An 18,411-nucleotide genomic window follows, 5' to 3' on the forward strand; every position below is an offset into this window, starting at 1 on the left:
AACTTTTGTATTTTGACCTCTACATTGAGGTCATCTCCAGGATCATATGCACTCCATTAAAACAACTGGCACCATATTGTTGTGAGCTACGTCATCTCTACATATACGACCCTGACAACAGTGTTCATCCTCTGATTGGGTAGAGTACCAAACTTTGGAACCTCCAATCTCTACAAATAAAAATAAAGAAAGATCAACAGAAGAGCTAACTTTTTTAAAAGAACTCTATGCTATAACTTTACATGAGGCAAAAAATTAACATGACTAAGCTGTGAATCACTTTGTTACATGCTTGCCTGCAAGGTCAGTCTTTCTGTGGTAAGTTGCCTTTTCCATTGTCCGTGCGCACACAGAGGCCCAAGTTTTGCTGCAGTATGCAAGATTGCCAGATAGTAGTTGTCCATTTCTGGCTTTCTTAGCGGATTGGAGTCTTTGGCCATAAATCACAAATCCATTTGAGCATAAATCCTTTGTCAGGAAATATTTCTCAGGGATCCTCACAAGGCCTCATACCACAATGAATGCCATAGATACACCATCTTATAAGAAAAATATTATATGGCTATCTCATATGTAGTCACAAGATTCATCATAGGTAACATGGACTTTCTTTTATGCACCCAATACATATCATGCCTCTTCTTAAATTCCATCCATGTGTGGCTCCTGGTGATAAGGGAACCTCCCATTGATGGTACTGACACTTTTCCTTCATATTATCTTGCTATGCTTTCTCCTTAGTTCCTGACTTCCTTCCAAATGACCATCACTGTGATCTGACACCTAGCCCCTATATTTTTCATAGGGTGTGACATATGGAATTCAGAAAGGGAGATTCTGGTAGCCCCACACCACTTTGGCTTCTGCTTCACTAAGATGGGTGGACCTGGGTGGCCTACCCATGATCAGTCAGTTATTGGGCTTGCCTGCTGCAAGGGTGAAAGGTGTAGCAGTAAGTCTCCTTCCCCAAGGTCTCGAGACGGCACGGGACTTGCTTTAGTGCTGGTATTGCATCGAGGGTGGTTGTAATGTTCCATTTCCTTTCATCACTCATTGCTAACCAGAGAGTGGACATCCATGTGTGTCTCCATGGTGGATGGAGAAATTTGGCACTGAATTGAACTCCTGATGAGACTACCTTTTCATCCTCTTTTTTTATCAGTGATGTTTAACAAGATCCCACCAGGTTCAGAAACATAGTCATCAACAGACAATAAAGTATGAAAGAAATGTCACAAGATGCTACAAATGCAACACTTTTCTTAATTTTGCACTCATCTGAGGAATGTTCACTTGGAAAAAATGCCACGATTCTTCATCCAGAAGGGTTTGGAAGAATTAGCAGAATCTTCTAAATCTATAAAGAAATTGAATTCAGGAGATATCCTTGTTGAAGCAGCTACAATAGTCCACTTACAGAAATTGCTTCCATGAAGATCTATCAGAGGAATACCCCCCCCCCCCCCAAAAAAAAAAGGTGAGGTGTAATGTGAGTTTAGGACCCTCTTGATTTCCTGCCCATGAGATCTGCACTGAACTCAAACACCAAGCAGTAACAGCCATAGAATCCTTATATGTGTGAATGAGCACCTGGATCCCACTAGGAATGTCATATTTACACATTCAACACTCTAAAACCATCTGACAAATCAGGTTATCTCAGCTGTTCAGTATGGGTCTACATCTCAAACCTTTTATACTGTTATATATTTCAGCAATATGGCTATTCTCAAACTGCCGGTTGTGATTCTGCCACCTATGTCCGATGTGGCAGTGAAGATCATGAGAATAAAGACTATAAGAACAGAACACTTTGTTGTTTTAAGGATACTTGCGACATAAGACTGAATGATATAATCACGTAATCACAAGAAAGATATTTATTTAACCAAATATTTCGGTCTGGAAATAGCAGACCATCGTCGGTGGTATTACAAGAACCGTTTAAAAAATATACAAGCTAGAATACTAACAATAGATCGTTGAAATTAGAACATGCCGCGTGATGTTATATCACTAAGTATGAAACGAAATATTTTGAAGTAGAAACATGATTGAATTTGCTATTAAAAAAAAAAAAAAAAAAAAAAAAAAAAAAAAAAAAAAAATTAATGAGTAATCTTGATTAGGCTTTCCCAGATTTTTGATATAGATATGCAGTCATTACGATTCAGGTTGGGATGATGGAGCAAGGCCTCCACGCTTTCCTTGAACAAACGTTCGAACCTATAACGGGATCTATGTAAGAGGCGCGTTTTGGACCAAAGGATGCTGTGGTCAGTTTCAATCCCGTGTTGAGCCAAACCAGACTTTTCAGGTTTATTGTGAAGAATGGATGATTGATGTTCTTGGATTCTTTTTTCAAGAGAACGTCCAGTCTGTCCAAAGTAAGAGAGATCACAGTTGCAAGGAATTTGATAAACTCCAGGAAGAGATAAAGTTGAGCGTTTGTCTTTAGGAGAAGGAAATTGAGAAGACAATTTGTTAATAGGAGAATACGTAGCTGTTAAATCATATTTCTTCAAAATTCTTGCGATAGGTTCTGAAATACCGGAGATATAAGGAATAGGTACTCGACGTATTGAATCTTTGTTGTTTTGTGGAGGATTATAAGATGTAAGAAGACGTTGAATACTTTTTTCAGAAAAGCCATTGAGTTTCATGTGTTGCTGGATAGTAGAAAGTTCTTTCTGTAGATAATCAAAAGTAGAACAATTAGTTTTGGCTCTTTATAAAACTATTCGATTTCGTTATACATTCTGGTTATTTCATATGTCAAAACAAATTTTATAGCCAAGTAGAAGGAACAGCCATGGGAAGTCCTCTTTCTCCAGCTTTAGCCAACTTTTATTTGGAACATTTAGAAAAAGTCCTCTTCACATCTAGTTTCCCTCTACCATCTTTTTGGGTAAGATATATAGATGACATATTTGCTATTTGGCCTCACAGTAAAAACACTTTATCTTCCTTTTTAAACAGTATTAATTCCTTACATCATCGCATAAAGTTTACTATGGAATTAGAAGAAAACAACCAGTTATCTTTTTTAGACGTTCTCCTCATCCGATCATCTTCAAATATTCTTACAACTACAGTATACAGGAAACCAACATTCACAGGTCGTTATATTCTGAAAGAATCAGCCCATCATCCATGTCATAAAACAGGAATTATAAAATGTCTCATCAAAAGAGCCAAAACTAATTGTTCTACTTTTGATTATCTACAGAAAGAACTTTCTACTATCCAGCAACACATGAAACTCAATGGCTTTTCTGAAAAAAGTATTCAACGTCTTCTTACATCTTATAATCCTCCACAAAACAACAAAGATTCAATACGTCGAGTACCTATTCCTTATATCTCCGGTATTTCAGAACCTATCGCAAGAATTTTGAAGAAATATGATTTAACAGCTACGTATTCTCCTATTAACAAATTGTCTTCTCAATTTCCTTCTCCTAAAGACAAACGCTCAACTTTATCTCTTCCTGGAGTTTATCAAATTCCTTGCAACTGTGATCTCTCTTACTTTGGACAGACTGGACGTTCTCTTGAAAAAAGAATCCAAGAACATCAATCATCCATTCTTCACAATAAACCTGAAAAGTCTGGTTTGGCTCAACACGGGATTGAAACTGACCACAGCATCCTTTGGTCCAAAACGCGCCTCTTACATAGATCCCGTTATAGGTTCGAACGTTTGTTCAAGGAAAGCGTGGAGGCCCTGCTCCATCATCCCAACCTGAATCGTAATGACTGCATATCTATATCAAAAATCTGGGAAAGCCTAATCAAGATTACTCATTAATTTTTTTTTTTTTTTTTTTTTTTTTTTTTTTTAATAGCAAATTCAATCATGTTTCTACTTCAAAATATTTCGTTTCATACTTAGTGATATAACATCACGCGGCATGTTCTAATTTCAACGATCTATTGTTAGTATTCTAGCTTGTATATTTTTTAAACGGTTCTTGTAATACCACCGACGATGGTCTGCTATTTCCAGACCGAAATATTTGGTTAAATAAATATCTTTCTTGTGATTACGTGATTATATCATTCAGAACAGAACACTGCTGAGTGTGTGAGACATCCAGCATACCAATGAGCAAAGATGGAAGGATCAAAAGATCCAAAAATAAAAACAGAGAAATGTATCTCCTATTAGAAGGTAAAGAAACAGTATATCACAGTAGTAGCAGCAGTAACATATATTAAATCCTCTTATTCCTAGAAGTCATTTGTAAAGAAAGTGTCAAGTGATTTATTGGCATGTATGTCAATTCACCCTTCTTACAACTATAGAATTTCTAAATGGTATGATTTGCTTGCTATCTCCTTAGAGCAAATAAAAAAGAGGTAGTCAGTATGAATTCAATCTAGACATGCCAAAAATGGTCTTAGCATGTGAAAATCTTATTATTGTTAAAAAAGGGTAATGCAATGTTTGCCACAGACGATCAAATACATGCATCCACACTCATTAATAGATGACTTATGAATAGTCTTGCTGGCCTGGTTGGCCATGTGGTTAGCATGCCTGCTCTCCAGCCAACAGGTTGCAAGTTCAAAGTCTGCTGTGGGCATGGTTGTTTGTGATTGTCTTTAGGTGGAAGATGAATTTCATCACCCTGAGTGAGACCACCACCCCAATTATTGGAGGTTTGAAATGGCTGAAAAAAAAAACTTCCATGTTTGGTCTCTAAAGCAGGGTTTGTGGACTATGTAAAAATAAATAAATTTAAAAAAAAAATTATGAAAAATATATAAAATTGACAAAAATGGGGACAAAAATCCTAAGCCCACCCATGGTAGAAATGTATTGTAGGCTTATTAATAACCTCTCGTGGGTGGTAACCACATTAAAAAAAAAATAAGAAAATAGATAGCATGTATACCTCTGCTTTTCCACAGGAAAATGAAATGAGTAATATACCTAGTGCTCTAAAACAGTGCTTCCCAAAATTCTGGATGTCAGGGCCCCCTTTAGAAAAATTGAAATATTTCAAAGTCCCCCCTTCCCCTCGAAAAAAATCGTAATATAGACATATATTATTCTAATATTTATTGTATTTATATTCAATACACAGCGAATATTTCAAAAATCAAATGCAAATATTACATTTTTAATATCTTACATACACATTTGACATTGTCGTGACGTTGTTTTCTTCATGTTGTTGTGTTCGAATCCGCCATCTTGTTACAAGTCACTTTCATAAAATAAAACACAACTAATTGTAAATTGATCACTAATCCAAGGGTAGAGAAATTTCTATTATACTGCACCACTCTATCCTTAGATAAGTCTATATGAAATAGTAGGATCAATTCAAAGTTAGTTAGCAGTCTTTTCATTCATTCAGGCCGAAGTATTTATTTTCTTTCTGGGATTCCCGCTAGATTCGAATTTTTGTGAACGGTGCAGTAAAAAAAAATTCAGGCAAATACAAAGTTAGATTAACAAATGAAGCTTTTAATATAGGTCATATAACACATACATAAATTTTACTTCTAATTCTTAATAATAGTAACAAGTCAAACATTAAGTCAAGTTAATCACATTAGCACAATCTTCCAAGTCTTCACATGCACCTTCTCAGCTTCTGGGTTACAACATTTCTACACTTAAATTAATATAATGGAACATCCAATCTAGTCAGTTTTCACACAATTCTCAGTCATGCTATAAGTTCAAAATATTACAAGCACTAATAGCTGAAAATATCTTTCAAACAATTCTTATCTCCAACTCTCATTCACAAAGAGTTTCCACAGTTAAAGTAGCGTTAAGCATAGCGTAATTAACACACAATTCTTCAAGCATAGAAATAATACACTATGATAAACCTTATCGGAAATAGTTCCTAATACATCAATTATGTTGTGAGCAAACCTATGGAACTTATTTATCTTACTTAATAAAAACACATCTACAAGACTTATCCACGGTTATACTTAAAGCACTATCAAACGCACTTCAGAATTCTAGACTTCAATTACAGGGTACTTCAACTATCGTCGTTACTACTCATAAACTAATTAAGCACCGTGAGGTTCCTTTTAGGGCAAATCGGAAATAAGCCACAATTCTAGAATAGCCGGGTTCATTCAGAATTCTTCCTTAAACATCCAGCTTTTTATTTTATCCGATTGTAGTATTAATTTCCTTTTCATTATTACTGCTGATTATACTTTCAGCTAACTATAAAGCTCGTTTCGTCCTTGCTCACTTATAAAAAAATATCCACTCAACTCCTACCCTTAAGAACCTTTTATTTACTTCTACTTCTCTAGTTTATCTCCTTGCTACCTTTTAGTTCCAAAATTCCGTTCCGATTCCCCTACTACGTATATATTTTCTCCTCTTATTTTTAGTCCACACTCTGTTCCACTCACGCTCGTTTATTTCACGCATCTCTATGACAACCGATAAACGTAAACATTCTCACGAATGTTACATTAGGCTATACAACTAGATTCAGTTATTACAAAACGTTAAACTTTCACAAACAAGAATAAATAGAATATTTGCATTTCAATAAATGCGTAGTTAAATTACAAATACAAGTTCTTATAATATTGACATAACAATAAATAAAATAACTTATTAATATTTAATACAGTCTTTTTATTATTCATACATATATCTTTGATTAAATAATTAAATATTAGACAAAATTAAGGCAGTTATATGAATATTAAATTTTAAAATAAGTTATATACATTAAATAATATTTACAAGTCTAGCCTTTGTGATGGAAGATCATGTTGGATTCTGAAGCAAATAATAATTACTCTAATCTCTACATAATCAGAATCCAACAATATGGCATTATCTCAGATTTTTATATAGATAGATATATTATTATTGTACATTTGCAGTACAAGCACATGAAACGTAAAACAATTAGTAATAAAAAAGAATTGAAAACATAAAATAAGTTTAATAACAATTTAATGTGATGGATGTGTTTCAATACTGCTACAGAAAAAGTCAATATAATGTGAAATATTTGAAACTGCAGTTCTTAGATTTCTGCTTTGAAATGAAACTTGTAGAAATAAGCGTATATTTACTAATATTCATTAAGTGCCGAAATATGCAGGAAACAAAATTTGTGAAATTTTTTTCCATTAAAATATAAAAAATAACAAAAGAGAAATAAAGAAAATTAAATACGTTTCTTTTAAGATACAAAAAATCTACTTAGTCTTAAAACATTTTAAATTTGTTTTCATTATTTCACGGCCCCCCCTAAACAAAACCTACAGCCCCCAAGGGGGCCACAGCCCACAGTTTGGGAAGTGCTGCACTAGAAGGAGTACAATATGATGATATTTGGTAGCTTTTTCTTGATGAAGAAGTGATGGGCACTAGCTGTACATAATTCTTAAAAAAGAGAAAAAAAATTGAAGACTAATAAAAACAAAACTTCTCAACTAAAGAATCACCAAAAAAAAAATAAAGAATCCTACAATGGAATTGCTGTGGATTCAGTCAAAACAATGATGGCATCAAGGTTCTTCTTGCAGAAGAATAAACCAATATGCTTCTGCCTGACTGAGTGACTTGGCATCAGAAAATGTTACCATCATTGATAAAGACATGAGATGAGGCTGCCTATGCAGAGTCACCATCCTATTATGCACCATAATCCCTTCCAGTCCCACACCAATATAGAAGCTTTGCTATCCTATTCTTAGTCACAACTCTAGTAAGAGTATGCTGCATATACCTCCCTCCTGCTGCATATATTTCTCAAGATGACCTTAATGGTGTCATATCAAAATTACATCCTACCATACTTTTTACATGGGATTTAAACAGACACAGCATTCTATGGAGTAGTACTTGAACAAACATCAGAGGAAGAGTTGTGGAATGCATGCTTGACCGCAACAGTCTCTCCCTCTTGATCAACAAATGCAACACGTTCTTCCACATACTTATTCAAACCGTCATTGCCATTCATTTAACTATCTGCTCACCCTTCCTTTTCCCTGTGATATCTTCCTTTTTACATGGGCAACCATGTAATACATCACAATGGAAGAATGAACAAGCATGGCTCACTCTGCTCTAGCAGAATTTATTTCTGCAACAGTCAGCTCATCTTTATCAGTGATTCAATGAATGTGATGGTGTATTACACAGTTGTAACGAAGGCAGTTTCAAAAATGTGGAATGATAATTGTATAGCAGCCAGGGAAGCTCAGAAGTAAGCATGGAGTATTTTGCTCAAATACCCTACAACAGCAAAGCTAATTGCTTTTAAATGTATCCAAGCAAGACCTGTTTTTCGAAAAACATATGTTAATATATGTAGAATTTTTTTTGGTGAGGTTTCTTAGTCATTGTCAGTATAATTGAAAAGAGATGAACACAAATTCTAGAACTGATAGTTTTTTCCCTTACTCAATTTACTTTAATAATTTAAGTTATAATTTTATTGTCATCTATAATTTTATTGACAATGTCATCTGCCATTTTAATATTTAGTTCTCTTCATATGCATTTACAAAGAGGATATTTTTTTGAAAAACATCTGGTTTGAGAAGGGAATTGGTGAAATGAGCTAAATCTGTTAATAAAATAAGCATTTTAAAATGTTGATGGAAAGGACAGCTGTTTCCAACTTGATGTAAAATTACAAGATTTTCATTCTTCTCAAACACATGCCATCTATTGGCATGCAAGTTATTTCCTATTAATCAGTCCAATTCAAAAGCTATAAAACATCTGTTAATCAATCACCATGTTGCTTCTACTATTACTGCTGAATTAACTAATGTTTTTACCTGTTGACTAATATGATATTGTTTATAGAATATCTTCAGACTCAACAGAAAAGATTTTTATGAATGTTTAACAATGTCGTATTCATAAATTTCAATCACTTTTAAATAAGAAGAATTTTCTGCTTATTGCTCAGCCTTGCACTTCAAGTAATGTTATTAATATTCCTTCTTCTTTCTCATCTGTTACATGATGTGTGAGTTGCCTATGAAGAAATCTTTGCCATCTGGCCATTTTTTCATCTCTCAGAAGCTTTATAATTCTGACCTTTCCTTTAAGGACTGTAACAAAGTTCTTTTTGGTCTGCCTCTTGATCATCATCATATTCCAATGATTCTGCTCAAGGCTATGCTGAAGGCTTAATACACTGGTGTCCAAAAGCTAAGGATGAACTAGATATTGTATTTACCTGTATATGAAAAAATTTCTCATGGCTATAGCCAAATGTGGACGTAAATTTATTTCCAGCATATTAATAAATTAAATTACGGAAAAAATCCTATCCTATCCCTCTCATCCGTCATGGATTGAATCCCCTCCTAATGAGGGGTTACTGATGTATTAATGCAGCCGGTTCACCACCACTCTGCTGCATCCCCTAAGAGTGATATTCATAACTGTATCCATGTGTGTTCATGGAGCCAGTTTGCCTGCTTGTGGGAAGAAAAACCCCAGATAAACTAAGGGGGAAAACCCTGCTGTCCACACCCAAGCAGGCTAACTTGGCAAGGGCTGAGGAAGATCCTTGAGCTCCTCACGTCGTCGATGGGAATCGAACCTAGGACACTATCCACAGGCATATGGTTGTGCATAGCCACTAAGCTAACTGTGCAGACATACAAAAAATGTGTTATAAATTTTGTATAAATTAAGTTGCAATATGTTTTTGACAAAAGTCAAAAATTTCTTAAAACATAGTTAAGAAATGAATGTACTGTGCTTACAGAAAAGTATGCAGAGATGCATTTCATTATGGAATATGTTCATCCTAAACTGCAATGCAGCTCTCACAATATTGCACCATGCTTAGCACCAAGTAATTTAGGAGTTCTTGAGGCAAACTGGCCCACCTCTCCTTTAGAGCAAAGACAAGATCCTGTTTTTATTCTCTGTAGGGGAATTGTGAGTAATAATGCATCTCCGTATTGCATCCAAAATGTGTTCTTTGGGCTGAGATCTGGAGAGCTTGCTGGTCACTCAATTCGATTAATATGCTCTGTCTACAGATGTACCTTCACTGCTCATGTATGATATGGTTTGTCATTGTCATTCATAAAAATGAATTCTTCCTACAGCACCACGGAACAATCAAGCATGACGTCGAAGACCGTCGGTGTAATATTGTTCCCCACTCATAGTTCCTTTTTTCAGCACTTGTAGCTTGGTGCATCCATTAAGCATAATGCTTCACAACACCATGAGCCCATTTCCACCTTATCTATCCTTTTCAAAAACGTTCCAGTGATAGTCGTTTTAGTCTTTCTTCTAATTCTAGACGACGCTTGAAAAATGAATATATTCTTGGTGACTACCCCACCTACAACATTTAAATTATGATCCCACTAAATCTCATATCAGGAAATTAATGTCTAATCAAAAAAAAAAATTCTGCTTTGTTTCCTGATATCATAAAGAAACTTAAGTCATTTGGTTCCTGTCCCTCACCTCAGATATATAGCTTACCTAAAATCCATACCCCCCCCCGAACCCTACTGCTGATGTTACTGATTCCCCCCCCCCCATATTTTATGCAAACAGTCATTGAAATCTCTTACATCTCCCTCCTTTCCCATTACCATACATTAAATAATACCCATTTTAAAACTTCTGTCGAAAATCTTAATTCTTAATAATACAGATATCCTAGTCAGCTTGACATCATCACCTCACTGTTCCCTAACGTACCCTTAAATGACAAAAGATTTTGGTGCCCTATATATATGTAATTCAAAATATAAACAATAATAAACCATAAAATAAATGTTTATTTTTGTATACTTCAACTTTATTTAGATTTGAAAAGTTTTCTCCTACTTTTTTTAATTGCAAAGTCTTTGATCACATCCTCAAAATTAATCTTACGTAACACATCGGCTTCTATACTTGGTAGAGATAAGGCATTCAACTTGCCTTGTTGCATAGTTGTTCTGATGGGAATTTTAATATACTTCAACTGAGAAAATGAACACTCAGCTGAGCAATTTGTGACCATTAATGTTAAAAATGTACAAAAGGCAATGTCTACATTTGGAAAGGCACACTCAGTATTGTCTTCTACAATTATTTTATAAACTTCAGCATGACTGAATCTTGTTTTTACATTTTTTGTTGCACTGAACTTATGGCACACATATGAGTGAAACTGCTGAAGCTCAGCTGAGCAATTAGTGTTCAAGTCCTCTGGATAAGCATCAATTAGCTTTTGACAACACTAAGAATACCTTTCAATTTCAGTAGATGATGAAGTCACTGAAGTAGCATTATGTGGCACATCACTTAGAAAAAAAAATCTCGCTGATATTTCTTTGTATATCTCTCCTCTTCTTCTCATCTCAGTTTCAAGTTTGTCAACAATTGTATAAAGGGGGTAATACCAAATTTATCTCTGGCATTCAGATATACTTCTGCAGCATCTCCATCATTGGGTACCTTCTTTCTGATACGTTTGCGAGTTTGAGCTGCCTTGTAATCAATATCTGGTAGTACTTCCTTTGTAGCTGCTTCATATCTTTCAAATTCATTTCATGAAGTGCAAAATTGGTCAGCTAATGATCCATACAGATCTTCACATGTTTTTAAGTTGATATCTTCATTGTGTAGAACTTGGCTTACTCTTATGAAAATTTTGCAAAATCTATTTCCAAAAATTCAACATAAAAACGAAATTTAGCTCTTGCATCTTATTTGCAATATTATCTGCTTCTTTTCTAGTGTCTCCTTTTTTTGTGACTGGTCTTCAGCTATACAGTCTAACGCTTCTAAAATTTGAAGGAAAGATTTCAAAATTGCTGCTGTTGCCATAGCATGTGCCTCCCATCAGGTATCAGATAAGGATTTTAAGAGATTTTCATAAGACATTTTCATTTCCAATACCATCTTTTTCATTTCCATTTCCATCAGTTGAATGCTCACCAGTGGCTTTGGACAGATAAGGATTTCCTTTGCCACAATTTCCATATTTCGCAATGTGACCTGCTAAAAATGGATCAAACTGACATATGAGCTCAAGCAGCCCTAAAAAGTTCTCATTTTGCAATGATCCAAATCTTTTTTCTGTTCCTCGAAAAGCCAAGCCACGTTCAGCTAATGTATGAATAACAACTATGTTATTCATACATTAGCTGAACGCGGATATGTTCCCAGTAATCACTCTCTTCCTGTCTTTGTTTTTCCAACTGTTGTCCCAACCCTACACCTTGTCTGCGAGTTAAGTATGTTAGCATAGAGTTTCGGTGAGTAGTGCTTTTTTCATGTTGATCAATTACAATAGTATTTCGCTAGTCACTGAACCCTTCTCTTCTAACAAAATGTGAGAAATTTTTAGGAGCAAACAGTTTACAAACAAAACAATAAACTGATCCCATTGATGGTGAATACAATAACCACTCTCTCTTGTATTCCTCACCATTGGCTTTTGTCCCAACAAAAAGTTTCTGCGAGCAGTATCTTACTGGTTTGCGACTACTAAAATGTTGGTAAGACTTGTCAAATGGCCTGGTGTTGACACTCACTGAGTCCACAAGCATTCCAATAAGCCACATCATCAGCAGAGAAATCAAGCCACAACCCTGGATCTTTTGCTATATTTACTTCATCTTTTGCAGACCGAATCATTTCACCACAATCACCATGGCCCACTAAACTTTCCTTTTCAGCAATTATTTCAACCTCAGATTGTTTTGTAAAGCAACTAGCATCAACATTTGCATTAGAGATAGCAAGAGAATTTACAAAGTGAGGTCAATAGTGAGACATGCAGTGTTTCTCAAACTTCAGATATCTGAAGTCTCAAAATACCCCTTCTTAAATTTTCATTATTACCAAGTACCCCCTAATTAAAAAATAAATCCAGTAATTAATTAAAAATAAATAAATTAAATGAAAAATTAATTAAAATTAATAAATTAATTTAAAATATTAATTAAAATTAAATATTTATTTTATCATCATCATCATCAAATTCCTGCCATGTACCCTCAAGGGGTGTACAGGATATGATAGTACTACATGAAAAATTTTCATCATTACTATCTTCCTATCTACAATTTTCCTCCAAATCAATCTCTTACTTGTCTAGACTCCAACATTACCAGATCTTATATTTCTATCGTCTAAGGCACTTTGTGCTGTATCAGTCCACCTATATCTTGGTCTTCCTGTGGGTTGTTTTCCTGCCAACCTGGCAGAGAACACTTGTTTTGCTAATCTTTCCTCTCCCATTCTGTTTATGTGACCATACTACCTCAGATTAGCTCTGCTAACGCATTCCTGGATGCGGACAATATCAAGTTCTTTCCTAATATCCTCGTTTTTAATATGATATTGCCACTGCTGCATCTGTTCACACCACTAATCTTTCTCAGGACTCTCATATCTGCGGTCTCTAGTCTTTGGTCAAGTGCTTTACTTCTGACCCAGCTCTCAGATTCATAAGTTAAAACTGGTTTGAACACTGAGCTAATTTAGTGTTCTGACTAATTTCTCTCTTATTCCATATGAATTTATTCAGGTGACTTCCCACCATAAAAGCTTTGCTGATTCTGTTGTCTATTTCTATATTTAATTTACCATCATCACTAAAAATCGTGCCTAAGTAGCTGAAATGTTTTACTTGTTCCACAGGTTCTCCATTCACAACACAGATGACATTTTCAATGATTCTGCCTATTTTCATTGTCTTTATCTTTTTATTTCTGACCTTCATGCCATATCTATTAAAACAGTTATTCAATTTAGTCAGAGAATCTTGCACACTTATAGTGGATTTATTTAGAAGTATAACATCATCCGCATAAAGCTAAGAGCTGACATTAACATCTCCAATTTTGATATCGTTTAATACCACTTTCCTTCATAATGTTATCCATATAGATAATGAATAACAGAGGGGATAATGTACATCCTTGTCTCACACCAGATTTAACATTAAACCATCTTCTGTACTTCCTTCAATTCTAACTACTGACTTACAACTCAAATAAAGACTAAGTATTGCTTGATATAAGGCCCCATTGACACCATATAACTGCAGCGTATTGAATAGCTTCTCTCTTGGCACCTTCTCATATGCCTTTTCCAAATCGACAAAACTTAAATACAGATCTTTGTTATATTCCCATGATTTCTCAACTATTTGTCGTAAAGTGAAGATCTGATCCTGACTGCCTCTATTTGACCTGAATCCACCTTGGCTTTTCTTCCACAATTCTTCTCAACCGTTTCTCAAGTATACTTTCATATATCTTACCAGGAACACTCAATAGGGATATACCTCTGTAATTCTCACATTCAGTTTTATTTCCCTTTTTATATAGAGGTACTATGAGAGCTCTACTCCAATCATTGGAAATTCGTCCCTCTGTCTAGGCATTTTGAACTATGCAGTGTAGCCACTGTAAGACTTTTATACCACCATACTTATTATTATGTATATAATATATGTATTCCTGACTGCATGCATGGTCAGTGTTTTTTACTACTGTGCTATCATCACTGCTTATTTCATTTAGCAAATTTTCAAAGTAATTACTCCATACTTGAAGGATATCTTTTTCTCCTGTTTTCATTTCACCTTTATCATCTCTAACTCCTTTTACAGCAGTCTTTCCTCCATTTCTAAGTTTCTTCAACAACCTCCAGAATATCTTACCATCTTCTTGATATTTATTTTCCTATGTTCTGCCAAAGTCCTCCGATGACTTTTGTTTAGCTATTTTTACACAGTGTTTTGCTTTCTTACATTTGTCTCTGTATTCTCTAAGAGCACAGGCTGACTTATTTGCCAGGAACTTTTGATATGCTTTCTTCTTTTCCTTCACTGCCTCTTTATCTTCCTGTGTCCACCATGAAGTTCAGAATTTTTCTATCCTTGAAGACAACCTCACCACATGCCTCTCTGGCTGAATCAATCAGAGTTTTCTTCAAGGCTTGCCACTGAATCTTCAAGGTTTGGTTCCTGTTCTCAAACTCTTTCATATTTTCTTCAATAATCTTTGTGTGTTTTAGTCTATAGTTCCCATCTGAGTGCTGCTAAACATTTATTATCTTCAAAACTTTCTTACATGTTATTCTTTTCAATATGAAATTCAATTTCATCCTGCTCAAGACTAAATAGTGATCACTTCCAATTTGAAATCCTTTGTACACTTTGGTGTCCTGCACCAGGGAGAAAACATCACTATCAACAGTAATATATCAATGAGACTTTTCTTATTCCTTGCCTCTTCTCTCCATGTGAATTTGTGCACATTTTTATGTTGGAACACCATGTTCCAACATAACTATCACTACTTTTGGCATCGAGAACAGTTTCTTTGTGTGCAATGTCAAAGTCATCTACCCAAATAGCATCATCTTATTTCCCATTATTTCAAACAAAAATTACCAGTAATTTACAAGACTTGAGATATGTAGAGCAGCAAAGAACTGCATATGATTGGTGCGGTATTAACAAAAGATCGTGCGAACCAAAGACAAATCAGTATTTCAACAATTGAGTTGAAATGCTAATTCCCTTCAACTGAATTCCATAATATCTGAAACACATTGACTATATATTTCTTAGTTTTAACACGATAACGACGGGGTAGTGTCAAGCAAAACCATATGTTCCACCGGCAACATATGGTTTTGCTTGAACAGTTTCTGTTGGAGGGGAGAGGATGTGATTCATTAGTTAGTGCCGTTTTATCCTGGTTGTCTCTAATTGCAATGTTTGTTGAAAAATATGACTCCTTTAATTACGCATAGCCGAAAATTGCCATGTATCTCCTAACGACCTTTCACGTATCCCCAGGGGTACGCGTACCACACTTTGAGAAACTGTGCTAGATGAACCTGATTGTGACACCTTGATGATTCCAAAATCATCATATTTTGATTTTGAAGTGATCAAAGTGGTATTTTTGTCTGCTTCTGATGACAGAGATTTGCTCTGATCAGGAATTGGTATATAATGTTGTGGAACTTGTGTGAAGAAATCAGTCAGCTTTGCAGTCTTGGAATCTAATTCCAAAGTCTCCTCTTATTTCTTTTTTGATAGTTTTCGCTTTTGTGCACCACTTAACTGAACACGTTTCATCTCGGTTCTTGGGATCTGTTAAATACAGAAATAAAAAGATTATTTTGTTGAATATTAGGTGGCAATCAACACAGTTACACATATCACAGGCAAAATCATACAAACAATTTAATTTTCCGATTACAGCTGAATCTTGTGCTTTCGTGCTTTAATTAACTCTTATTTTACTGGAGTCGCATTTCTGCGACAACCATGTGATTTGTTTTATATTTGCTTCTGGAGCCTTTTATAAGATATCATTTATTAAAACAACACCTAATACAGACAGGAAAATAAAAAATAAAATGGTTACATTAATTATAAAAAATTACCTCATTTGACGCAATGGTAGTGCCAGAAAGCGTTGTGAGTGATAATACAATGCAAACGAACTGTTATGCACGTGGTTAGAGTTTTATTAGGCCTTCTACACGTCATTATTTATTGAAACAAAGTAGGTAAAAGTAAGAAATGATAAAAACAATGAAAAACTAATTAAAAGTTAATTTAAATTAAATTCGTCATCTAACTAAAGCAGAAATTCTGTGGTGCCCACCTTTCCACTATACCCTAAGCATGTGCTTATTTTGCTTAATGGTTAATCCAGCCCTGAATGACACCTTATCACTTCTTTTTTTTCCCCCTCCAACTATCACAAATATTTATCCTGTGCTATCCATTTTAGATATTTTTCTTGGAAGAACAAATTTATTAACAAATAAAGGGTATTTCTATGGTTCTCCCCCAAGCTCAGAAATTCTTTCAAGATTTTTAGAAACACAAATCTGGGCTCAACCTGTCTAGTTAAGATATGCTGATGATGTGTTCTCTATTTTCGAATTCATGAGCTAGACACACCACTCTCACCTCAATGAAAGAGTGCACTGTAATGAGAATATTTTTTATTCTTTAGAGTGTGATTTACAATGTGCTCTCAATGAGAGCACATTGTAAATCAGACTCTAGTGTTCACACTAGAGTCCGAATTACAATAGAAAAGGAAACTATAATATTCTAGCTTTTTACACACCTTGGTAACACATCAAATGGTAACTTGTCGTTTTCAGTATACGGTAAAAATACACATGCAGGCGGATACATAGTTTCCCATAAATTCCTTCCCCTCAACAATATGGTATCACTAAAATATTACCTGATAGAGCCTATAAGCTATGTCCCAATGAGGCTTCTCTTACAGCAGAACACAATCATATACATCACACCATTTTATCTAATGGTACTATTCCTACAGAATAAAAAATAATAATGACAATAATCAATTCCCCCCCCCCCCCCCCCCAATCCATGATCTTCATAAGTATTTTAGCACAGGCTATCACTATCCCTTAACACGCAAGTCACGTCAGAAAAAATAATTATCATAAAGACAAAACTAAAATTTGTGGGAGGAGAGTTGTCTATCATTTCACAAATTCAGGCCATTTTCATTCTACTTCTTCCATTCTACCATTTACACTAATTCTTGCTACATATGGTACATAGACTTTATTTGTGTCCATACTGCATCTATTGGTACAATAAAGCTACTTGTTTTTCTTGCATTTTTAGTCTGGTGTCCGATGGAGAAGGAATATTTATCATTATACAGGGACTTTTTCATTTGTCTTTCAAAACACTAGGCATAGAGAAAAAAAACTGTTTATTCCTATGAATAAAAATGATTCCTATGTTTTTTGAAATGAGCCTCCATAACTCAGCTGGTATAGACAAAGCCCTTTGGCTGGAAAGACCTGGGTTCAATTCCTGTCCAAGACATCAGGAACCTTTATCTGGTCTCGTTCAACTAAAGGTGAGTTAGCCGGTCTCATATGGAGGTAGAGGGCTTTTCACCTGGAAACTCGTTTTTTTTTTTTTTTTTTTTTTTTTTTTTTTTTTTTTTTTTTTTTTTTTTTCCCAGAACAGGCAAACTGGCCCCATGGATTCATGCATCTATAAACATAGGATGCTCTGGGGGTCATAGGGCTAACCATCCTTGAGTTACGGTTGAGAAGTCCAAGTATAATTGGAAGGTCGTGGGTGCTTAAGTGCCTGTTAGAACCATGGATGGATGTTTTCTGAAAAGCACACTCCTGGCAATTTCTGGTGCACATGTGTTAAATTACTGCTAACACCTTTGATTTCCTGTACAGAGAGTAGTAGGCGAGGCCGTATTTAGTCCTATCTAACATTTTGGAGACTGAGGGTTCAGTTTAATCTCCACTGGAAGCCAATGATAGCTGATGCAAGACCATCACACTCAATATCCTGCACCTGGTGAAGAGAGGTGACTGACAAGTGCCGCCATCTCGTAGTCCACAATTGTAACATT

General features: G+C 35.1%; 1 protein-coding gene across 1 annotated transcript in view; it reads left to right on the plus strand.

Annotated features, from left to right (window-relative positions):
- mask (multiple ankyrin repeats single KH domain) overlaps positions 1-18,411 on the plus strand; it is an 823,307-nt gene that overhangs the window by 469,176 nt on the left and 335,720 nt on the right.

Source organism: Typopeltis vanoorti, chromosome 8 (genome assembly GCF_054136105.1).
Source record: "Typopeltis vanoorti isolate ZY-2024b chromosome 8, IOZ_Tvanoo_1.0, whole genome shotgun sequence".
In the NCBI taxonomy this organism is placed as follows: domain Eukaryota; kingdom Metazoa; phylum Arthropoda; class Arachnida; order Uropygi; family Thelyphonidae; genus Typopeltis; species Typopeltis vanoorti.